The following is an 11,464-nucleotide window of genomic DNA, read 5'->3' on the forward strand; positions in this document are numbered from 1 at the left end:
ATACACTCTTTATACTGCTCATGATACTTTAAGCTCGCTTTGAATTGCCTCTTTCAAGTGTACGTTCCTGTCTTGACATTTTCCTAAAATACCAGTGAATGGCGTTCATGATTCATGCTGGACAATAACACAATCAAGCAATTGTGGGATGAACCAGATCACTGAAAGCGAATAAGACTGTTTCCTCCCACAAATCCTTGAATAGCATCACCATTTAAACATCAGTCTGCGTGCGTGCTAATGTTTTTTGACATGGCATACTGTAAAGGCCACTCATTCCTAGTCACAGAGCTGTCAGGGATCTCTTCCAACGTCTTGTCAGCGTTTAAAACCAATCCAGTCATAATCTGCAGCCGTCAAAGAAATGTAGACAGATTTCTAAAGGCGTCCTTTCTGCACGGTTGCTTAGCTACTCCCACGGACTGCAGGCTGAGATTTTCATGCTCGTTAGTGTTGTTTGAATGGCCAGTAATTTTCAGTCAGGCTCTCGTTTGTTGTTTTTTTTTCTTTTTAGTCCACAGTCAAGTAATTACTTCTAGTCAATCCAGGCCGTCTTTCCTCCAGTGATGGGTTAATAATGAATTTTCTGAAAATTCTACTCAAATAGAAGCACTGCTGCAGGAATTTCTTCAAAATACACATTCAACCTCCTTCTTGTTGTTTTTCCTTTTTCGTTCTGTGGTAAGTACAAGCGAAAAGACTGCAGCCTGTTTAAATCACAGACCTGATGGTAGCTTTAAGGAAATATATCAAGGGATTTCTGCTGCTACATCACGCTTTAGAAAAACCAGTGAACTTAGAAACCCTTTGCCCCCGTGACGCATCACATCATTCGGAGGAGCGAGGATAAGAATAATCCATATTGTTGTATCTAGGCCAAGCAATCAACACTGCATATCTGCAAATGTTCTCTGTTGCTAAGCTGTAAGCATTTCAGCTGGCACGACCATACATCTCCTTAAGTTTCTGATTCAGCCCCTCTGCAAAGGTTTTTTGGGTCTCTCCGAAGACATACATGTTCATTGGCGCTGAAACTGACCATGCATTAATAATAGGTTAAATAATGCATGTCATACATCCGGTGGATGTTTTAGAGGAAACATTGCTGCATGTAGTGCATTATAACGGTATGGTGAGTGGTGCAGCATGTGTTCTCCTTTGTAGCTAAGTGCAGTTAATGTTCACCAGTGACTAAATGTTACGCTGCATATTTTGAAGCCTGTCTCAGGTAGTTTTGTGTACGTTTGTTTGTTGTGGCATGATAATGTATGATGTCAAGAATGTGCCGTAAATACAACATGGGAAATTTTTGCTCAACAAAAAATCACAAAACAGTTCTCATATAACTTACCATACGCTACCACTGACACTTTAGTATTTTATATTAGTAATGGATTGACTGCAATAGGTGTAACATAAAAGGAATCACTACTGAGTGGGGCCTTGTTACAGTACAACACAGCTATTGTAACAAGCTCTTAAGTTTATACTGCAGTCACTATTTTTAAATCTCCTCTCTTTAGTACTACTATCTCTATCGACATTCAGCTTAAATACCCATGAGCCTTTGCTGACTTTGGTGACTATATTCCTGACTTGAATCTGTGAATTAGGATAATAGTCACAAAATGTACACTTCAAACTCTTCAAAACAGTCGTGTTTAACCAGAAGTTTTAACACAGCTACTGAATTTTGGCAAAACTGACAGTGAGTTTTCAAATTCCTTAAAAGTGTAATATTTATACACCCACCAGCCACTTTATTAGGTACACCTTGCCAGTAAAAGGTTGGACCCCTTTTGACTTCAGAACTGCCTCATTTCTTCGTGGCATACTTTCAACAAGGTGTTGGAAACATTCCTCAGAGGTTTTGGTCCATATTGACATGATAGCGTCACAGTTGCTGCATTTGTTGGCTGCGAGTCAATGATAAGAAACTCTCGTTCCACCACATTCCAAAAGTGCTCTACTGGATTGAGATCTGGTGACTGTGGAGGCCATTGGAGTACAGTGAACTCATTGTCATGTTCAAGAAACCAGTTTGAGATGATATGAGCTTTGCGACATGGTGCATTATCCTGCTGGAAGTAGCCGTCAGTAGATGGTAAACTGTGGTCTTAAAGGGATGGGCATGGTCAGCAACAATACTCAGGTAGGCTGTGGCATTTAAACCATGCACAGTTTGTACTAACGGGCACAAAGTGTGCCAAGAAAATATCCCCCACACCATTACACCACCACCACCAGCCTGAACCATTGATACAAGGCAGGATGGATCCATGCTTTCATTTTGTTTACACCAAATTCTGACTCTGACATCTGAATGTCACAGCTGAAATCGAGAATCGTCAGACCAGGCAACGTTTTTCCTATCTTCTATTGTCCAGTGTTGGTGAGCCTGTGTGAACTGTAGTCTCAGTTTCCTGTTCTTAGCTAACAGAAGTGACACCTGGTGTGGTCTTCTGCTGCTGTAGCCCATCTTCTTCAAGGTTGGACATGTTGTGCTTTCAGAGATGGTATTCTGCATTCCTTGGTTGTAACGAGTGGTTATTTGAGTTACTGTTGCCTTTCTATCATCTCCAACCAGTCTGCCCATTCTCCTCTGACCTCTCACATCAACAAGGCATTTTCGTCCACACAACTGCCGCTCACTGGATATTTTCTCTTTTTCGGACCATTCTCTGTAAACCCTAGAGCTGGTTGCGCGCAAAAATCATAGTAGATCAGCAGCTTCTGAAACACTCAGACCAGCCCGTCTGGCACCAACAACTATACCACGTTCAAAGTCACTTAAATCTCCTTTCTTCCCCATTCTGATGCTCGGTTTGAACTCCAGCAAGTTGTCTTGATCACCTCTACATGCCTAAATGCACTGAACTACAGCCATGTGATTGGCCGATTAGCTATTTTTGTTAACAAGCAATTGAACAGGTGTACCTAATTTAGTGGCAAGTGAGTGTATATCTGCTCACTATTAGTGGCTTAAGTTCATTAGTCCATAGTTTTTAAATTTTTAATTATTTGCACTCATCATTTAAGTTTCATGCAAATTCGAGCCATATAAGTCCACCTACTGTGAGGTATTTAACATTTGATAATAAACGGTTCTTCCAGAACCAGGGGTGCTCAAAATAGCTTCTCCGACTTTGCAACTATATTAATCCTCACCAGACTGCAGTTCAATTCAGCTAACTCTATGGAGCATTTTCTGTTCTCGTAAGTTTTAAACCATGTGTTTTAGCTAAGAAAACGTTAATACTATATTAGTCTAGCAGCTAAAACAGCATACAAATAACAACTAGCCTGCTGGTAAACATAGATTATTTAGCATCTAAAGAGCAATATTTACCAAGGTGGTAGAGCACATTTATTCCTTTCCAAAGAGCCGATAATCCAAAATTTGTGGAGTTGCATCCCCAGTCAGGTATCATGAAACCTGTTTCAGAGGAAAAGGGCACAACAGATGATGTAACTAAAGAGTTCGTAGATGCAGTGACTATAAATTGAAAAGGTGCATAAAAACAACAAATACTGAACTTTAAAGATTCTGGCAGACAAACAATGATCTCTCTGGACAGTGCCTCCATTTTTCTCGTTCTGTTTTCTGTCTCAAAATAATCCTTTAGTATCTCCTAAATGAGTAAACTGTGTCCCTTTTAATTGCCCGCTGGAATATTTTTTTTTGGGGGGGGGGTTAATTTATAAATACAATATTGATAGAAATGACTAATAAATTGAGGTTATATTTATCGTTGACTGGCATGTTGTCCACTTCTACAACCAACGTGAATTCTGTGAATCTGGGCCAGAGAGTCCGCTGTGAGATGACATCAGTTGACTTCCCAGCTTAAATACAAACACACAAACATGTCCAGGGGCATCCACCCTTCATCTCCGATGTTCTTGGTGGATGGAAGTAATTCAATTATGTCCCAGCACGTTTGTCTTTGTTTATCCATATCGCAGCATAGCCTGATTTAACTCTCCTGAGATATCACACGGGATCAGCAGATGTTGCAAAGACCTCCGTGACCCCGTGAGTTCCACAGTCATGATCTGTGTGTGTGTGTACGCAGAGGTTTGCTGAGGCGTAGCAACACTGGCAGCTTCCTTTTTCCCTGCTTAGCCCGTGAGTAATGCTCAGACCAGAGCGCGGGGGCTGGGCCATGAGGGTTCATTAACTCAGCTGAAGCCTGATGAGGTGGAAAACTCCTAACCTTCAATGTTTTAGCCCTGCAAGAGCTCCACTGAGGACCGTTTCAACCAGCATGGGAAATGACCAGAGCTGATGTAACCAACTTCTTTCATTTTCTTACCACTCACAAACAGAAAGTAGAAAAATAAACAAAGAAAAAGGTGTCAGTGCAACCATTCTGTGATTTGAATATTACGTAAAGCAGCATCACTTTAGGGCATGAAGAGAATATAGCCCTGTACATCTAATATGAACGGAACATATCCTTGTTACGTAAGGGACCATTCTTATAATGTGAAGTTAACTTTTGCAGTTCACTTGAACTAAACATAATTCTGCCTGACAGTTAAGTGTATGTGAGGTACACTGTACAGTATGTTGTCTTGAGTTGACGATAATGTGGCGTGGAGGAGCTGCACACACGGCCCGTGAGCTGATAACAGTGTTTACCGTCCAGAGGCTCCACTTCCAGGTGACTGCAGACAACTGTTTCACTTGACCTTGACCGGTAGGACCTGCAGGCCGAGACCTTACCTGTCAGGGATGGTTCACGGGGACATGTTAGGCCGATGATGGCCTGGCGAACCTTAGAGTAATATTACACACATAAATCAGTATGACAGGGGGTCGTCATTTCTCAGAGATAAAAAGGTCAAGGCCCCGACCCCCTCCATCCAGATCTAAGACGGAATTTCACATGAATGGGTTGTGGTTGAAAGGCTCAAATTAAGGGGGGGTTGAGAAATGGCAAGTAAAACAAGAACTGAGTGCAACTTTTGTGTATAGATACTTAAAAAACAGCAACTGGAAAAGTAAAGCTACTTTCTAAAAGTTTTGTTTGATGGAATAGTTAGCTTAGCTTAGTAGTTAGCTTAGCTTAAGAGCTACGGTATCTCTGAAAAAAAGATCACAATGACAAGGTCTAAAAAAGCACAAAAGTAAATCCAGTATTCAGATAATTACAATTGGTTTAGCATACCTTGAACTATCCCAAATACAATATTAGCAATATTAGCAAATTTAAGCTAACTGCTGAGACTACACGGCTAGCACTATGGACTGCCACCGTTGCTTAGTGAGTCAAATATACCCAAGACAATAAAAATAGTGGGATTATATAGTAAATAGTTTGTCCTGTCTTGTTCTAAATAATTTTCATAATTTTTCATTTGTTTTTCAGGCTTGCAGCCCAAGGCCTCAGATTACATCAGATTACAAATATAAATGTTTTTTCCAGCGACCATTAAAGGTCCAAAGAGTCCAAAATATTTTTTGCCAGTTTGAGTCATTTCATCATTCTGAGGAAACCAGATTAATTATCGTGTATCATTTGGGCAAATATTTCCTCTTCATCTGGCCATCTTTTTGGTTGTGTTAGTGCATGTGGCACAAAGTCTTTCTCTATACAAAGTTTGAAATTAAAAATTAATGGGCCAACACAACACTGTGAAACTACACTATAAAAACTTTCATTTTTTTTTTTAATATCAAAAAAATCTCTTATAAAATAAATCTCTTAAACCACTTCAGCACTTTACAAAACTACCAACAAATTCAATCATTTTGAGGATTTTAACACTTTAAATGGCAGTTTGATCATTTAAAGTCACAACAACAATTTAAAAAAAAAAAAGTTATTTTCCATAAAACTAATGTTCGTAAACTACGGCACTTTTTCAGATCAGTCTTGGATATGACCGAAATGATCTAAAATATTGACTTGATTCATTATTAGTTTTTGTTTAGCATCAGATTTAAAATTTAGCATCCACTGTGACCTTAGTGGTTAGTTATGTCCCATTGTCTCCCATTATAACCACATTTTTATCTAGGCAGTTTTTTTTAACACTAAAATCAGGCCTTTCCCCCGTTATAGAGCCAATGCATAAATTGTTTGCTTTTTTATTAGTTTCTGTTGTTGAAAATGACATTTTGCACGTCTGCACTTAAAAGTTTCCACATTTTATTTACAGAATTATTACTGCATGAATTTATGCTTGCTGAAATTTCCACACATTATTGCCAATGACATACAGCAGCATAAGAGCACAATGGTTAGAATTAAATACAAGTGTGCACCATGTAACTTAAATTCATGAAGCCAATCCTTCAGTTACTCAAAAATGCGACGTCCGTGTGGAGTGGCTCATCCTGGTAAAACAGAACTGTTTGCGAAAACAAGAACTGCAAAGGAATACATTATCAGTGTTTTGTAACTGGTGTTAATATTGTGGAAGTTGTAAAGCTTCAAGCGGAAAGAGAAGGACTGTATGATTCCCTCTCATAATATTCAGGTGAGCATTTAGTCAAAAAGTATCAACCATCCTATTCAGTTAGACTGTTTTTCATGAAAAATATTTTCTCTTTAAAATGTCATGTAGATATGAATAATTTACATGACTTATATAAATGTTTGTGTATGTTTGTAGTCACTAGTATATACACAATGTGAGATTTGTGCTTTCAAAAAAAAAAAGGACAAAAACTGAAAAGAAATAAAGTATAAGCCAACTCAGTGAGACCTTGAGATGCATTTAAACTGTGTTGGAGTCCCAGTGGCTGAAAACAAACTACACTTACGTTGGAAATTGTGCAATTAACTCTAGAGTCTACAGATATTTGTGGTGCAAGCCTGTGTAAACACCACTTGATTTACAACAGTAACATGGTATTAAATCAGACAGAAACAGAACAGAAAAGAGGAGTAAATTTTCCCCTCAAGCTTCTAGACCTTCTAGACGTACTTGCAACATTAGTTATGATGCAAACATCAGACAGGACTGAGTTTTGTCCAGAGGGAGTGATAATCCAGCCACTAAGTGGCAGTGTTGTTCCAGTGATGAATCCGACAGCAGTAAAACCGGGAGAGCGGCACCACTGGGAGCAGATTCATGTTCTACATGCATGATTACAACATGTTCAGCATGCATTAAAACTCATCGTCCAACTTCTGCTCACTAAAACGTTGACAGTAGCTGTATTATGATTAAAATTAAGCCCCATCACCGATTCAGTGACTGTACGCTTGTGAATAAATGTGTACATGTCAACACAACTTTGCTCTCTTTCTTCCCTCTCTTGCCATCCTGATTCTGTCTAATCTTTCTCACGTCACCTCTGACTGTAAAACAGACAAGGCCTCCTGGCATGTGTCATTACCGATCCAGACCGCTTCCCTGTGACGTAGCGTGTCACTCTGGACACACTGACTGCTCTCACTTGGCCCAGCCGTGCAGCAGGAAGCATGATCAGATATCGTGCAATTCGTACGAATTTGTGATGTTTCTGACTCATCTGAGTAGCACTTTAGCCTTGAGCTCAGAGTCAGGCTGGCGCAGAAAAGTAGCCAGGAAAAAATAAATAAATAAATAAATAAAAAAAACGACTGCTTTGATATGTGGGACTAATTTAAGGAGGATGAAAGCCAGATTAGAGCTGATTAATCAAAGGTGGCAAGTAACACATTTAATCTTAACTGCTGCCTTTGAGCAAGGCAGTGTATTTTCGGCTCCGTCGGTATCCGCACTCAGTTCTTATTACGTAACCACAACAAACTCTTTTAGACTTTCAGTTCCACTAAAACAAGCATCGGCGTTTTAAGCTGACACATGAAACTTGTACACTTTCTGGATATTACATCATGGGAGTTTCACTGGAGGTGAGTAATATCGGTGGGGATTCCTGGTATCGTTATGACCTCTGTTAGTACGAGGCGCAGGGATGAAGACACACTTCAAGTTTCTGTTGGTGCTGACGGGTCATTAGCATGTGTGCAGGAAGTCCTTTGGGAAACTTCGGCATCTACCTGGAAAAGCCTGCTTTGCAAAGTGCCCAGATTTTCTTCAAGCATCAGCAACATCTCATCTTAATTTGATGTCGAAGGAAAGCTTTAGTTGAAGGCCAAATGAGCTATAATTCACAATCCTTTTTTTTTTTTTTTGGACATTGCACGTATGCCCGAGGTAAAACAGCCATTCAGGAATTCTTCCAAACAATGCTCCACCTCTACTTAGTAGAAGTTCACAGATTTGTCATGCAATGCCCGTAGGAATACAGTGCATTTTCTGCTCTGTCGCAAAATAGCTTTCTGCTCCACTGGCATTCTCTTGCATGTTTGTTGGTGCAGGGCACGGTCTCGTGTGATTTATTGAGTCTGATTGCAAGACGCGCAAGCAATTCGCTGCTTCCCTGCCATCATTAAGATTGTATAATCCTGTAACGGGCCTGCCTAATATTTATTGTTCATTTCCTTGATTTCCTCCAGAATAAACGTGCTCTCTGCAAAATCCCAGACTCCAGTTTCAACATATGACACATCAAGGTCTGCTCAGTTGACAAACTTTTGTGCGCAATTGCGGAACATTAAACCAGGAAGGTGCGTGTGAGGATGTTGTCTCTGCTACGCTTCCATCACATCATCGCCCACAGTGTCACTTCTAACACAAGAGACGGCAGCAAACACTTCCTTTTCAAGTGATGTCTTTGGGAATGAAAAGCCTATATGAGCGAGAAACTGAGAAAATGAGGGGGGATTACAACAAGGTAGCCACACAAGGCACTGGGACTTGGAGATGATGAAACAGAAGCCCACTTTAGAACAGAGAGCCCTACAAATCTTGCAAGCCCCCCCAGTTTATCAAAGCCAATCCAAGAGGCAAAGCCGCCCCCCTTCCCCAGTCATTTCATGCCCTCACGTAGCTTCTCATCTCCTCAGGGAGGTGAAGTTTGAAACCAGATAAATAGCTCACCCCATTTACTGGCAAGACGAACACTTTGATTTCCCCCCGAATATTTGTTCAATGTAGCTGGGTGACGTTTCCTATGGAATTCTTGCCTTTGCTTGTTTGCAAAAACGAGTGTGCAATGGCTACTAAAAATAGCTCCATTGACCCAGTTTTTCAATAGTTCTCACTGGCATTGTTGAAAAGGATAGATCCCATCACACGAGACCTTTAACAGAAACACCCAGTCATTATGTTTTCAGTATAACCATGAGGTTATTATTATTTTTTTTTTATTATTCAAATGCGCGGCAAAGCCCGTCTCAGGCTTCGCTGCATGTGCTGTGAAGGCGGTGAAGCACTGTGGTTTCTCCTCGGTCAATAATGATCTGTTTGAACATGGACAGAGCTGCCTTGGAACTCTAACTGAGGACAGCTGTTGCGAGACATCTTTACTGTCTGCTCTTTACCTCTGATAGATAGATATAAGTGAGCGAGGCCTGAAGTCAGGGCAGACCTACAGCAGTGACTGCACAGTTGGAATAATTATAGCTAGGGATGAACTTCTGTGGCTGACATTTTAACCAATAAGCTATCAGGTGAACGCGCTTTCACAAAGAGTCGCATGATAACACATGAAAGCCAAACTGTAGAAGTTATTTGCTGAAAGTGATGAATAAATAGGTAAAACAGGTACGTACACTAACTAATAAATTGAAAAATATTTATCTAAAACAGTTCAAATAGTTGGTAAAATGAACACACATTATGACCACCATCTTAATATTGTGTAGGTCTCCCTTGTGAATCCAAAACAGTTGTGACTCATCAGAGAATGGAAATGGGTCTTTGGAGGGTGTCCCGTGGAGTCTGGTAACAGGATGTTGAGGGGAGGGGCCTCTGTGGATCTCTGTGCATCCCACAGATACTTGATCAGTTTGTGTCAATGTGTGTGTGCTGGGGATGGTTGCTGCCATCCAGATGTGTCATTGCTGTGGGCTGGGATTGCCTGGTCCCTGGGTTCCCTGGGGTGCCAGGTCCAAAGTTTTCTCAGGAGAACATTGAATTGTCACAAGAGGGTCAATGTCGTTCACTTCACCTATCAGTGGTCATAATGTTATGCGTGACCAGAGTACACCTGGGTACCTGCGGGTTTTCCAAATCTGAGCTGATTCTGGCTATTTTACCTTTGTTTGACGTCCAGTTATATGTCACGTTAATGTGGGAAACGCCTCTGATAGCGGCAAAAAATGGATACGTTTGCAAATTAAATAGTTGGCAAAATGGTGTGGACAAATAGGACACAGTAACTTAATAGGCATTCTCATAAAAGTAATCAATAGAAAGTACAATTGTTAAAAGTGATGAATAACTGAGCTAAAGGTAATTTAAAATCAAACAGTAAGTGAAAGTCATGAGTCAAAGGCAGCTGTTGTTGTGTAACAGTTGTAGATCCACATCACTACTAGTCACACAAACCATGACAACATCTACTTTAAATCGTCTGACATGAGCTCATTAGAAAGGTGAGGAGGTAGTGTAGCTGATGGAGGGTAACGTAGCTCATTTGATGGAGATGTGGGGTTCAGCTGACAGAAAAGGCTGAGAACCACTGACCCCCAGAGATCAGTAGGTGTGTATCTGTTGGGCTGACTGGTTGGGAAAGGTCCTACGCATGGTAGGACACTGAATAGCTTCTATCCCAAACAGTCTGCTGACTTTTTTCTTTTTCCGCTTGATTTACTGAGAAGCCTTTGAACTCTTCTCGGTTGGTGTGATAAACACAACTGAAGGGAGCTTAGAAAATGTTCCAAAAGGAATCAAAGTGCAAGGGCGACAAAACAAGGGTGAACAAATCCTACTTCTGTCTGCGTCTACATGCTGCGGTACAGTACCGTATACCTGTTTTTTAAAGATCTGCTAAATCTACATTTACTGTGCACTTGTGAGTCGTTCTGCAATAATAAAGACGTTCTGAACTAAACATTTGCTGCAAAGCGAGCTGCAAGTCATCTAATGGGAGCGACGATATGTGTAAAATCCTGGACAACTCCCCTGACACCTTCTTGTAGATCTGAATCCAGACGGCATGCTCTGAAGCGCTGCACTTTCATGGGAGAAAAAGAGGCCCGCTCCTATGGCAACAGAAAATCAGTTAAATGAAGACAAACAGGAGGCCTCTGAACTTCCACCTACGCGCGCACTAAAAAACACAACCTCCTTTCACAAATCCATCAATGTGGTGACTTTGTAGACTCGCTGAATGCTAATGGCTCGTAGCGTGCACCGCTTAAATAGGTCACGACTGGGAACAATTGTATTAACTGCTGTAAATAGAAATAAACAGGGGAAAGAGAGGAACAGTAATGGCTTGTCGGGATCTATTCAGAGGCTTTCTCAGAAAATGGTTCAGAAGTCTTGAGGGAGGCACTCAGTGTCACAATTTGGCTTTTTGTAAAAAAAAAAAAGTGCCATCTGCTTAAGAAAGCCAATTATGAACAGAGGGATGCAAAAGTAAAAAAAAGAAAAAAGAAAACTCTTAAAGTCA

This window comes from Mugil cephalus, chromosome 6 (genome assembly GCF_022458985.1).
Source record: "Mugil cephalus isolate CIBA_MC_2020 chromosome 6, CIBA_Mcephalus_1.1, whole genome shotgun sequence".
NCBI classification, from domain to species: Eukaryota; Metazoa; Chordata; class Actinopteri; order Mugiliformes; family Mugilidae; genus Mugil; species Mugil cephalus.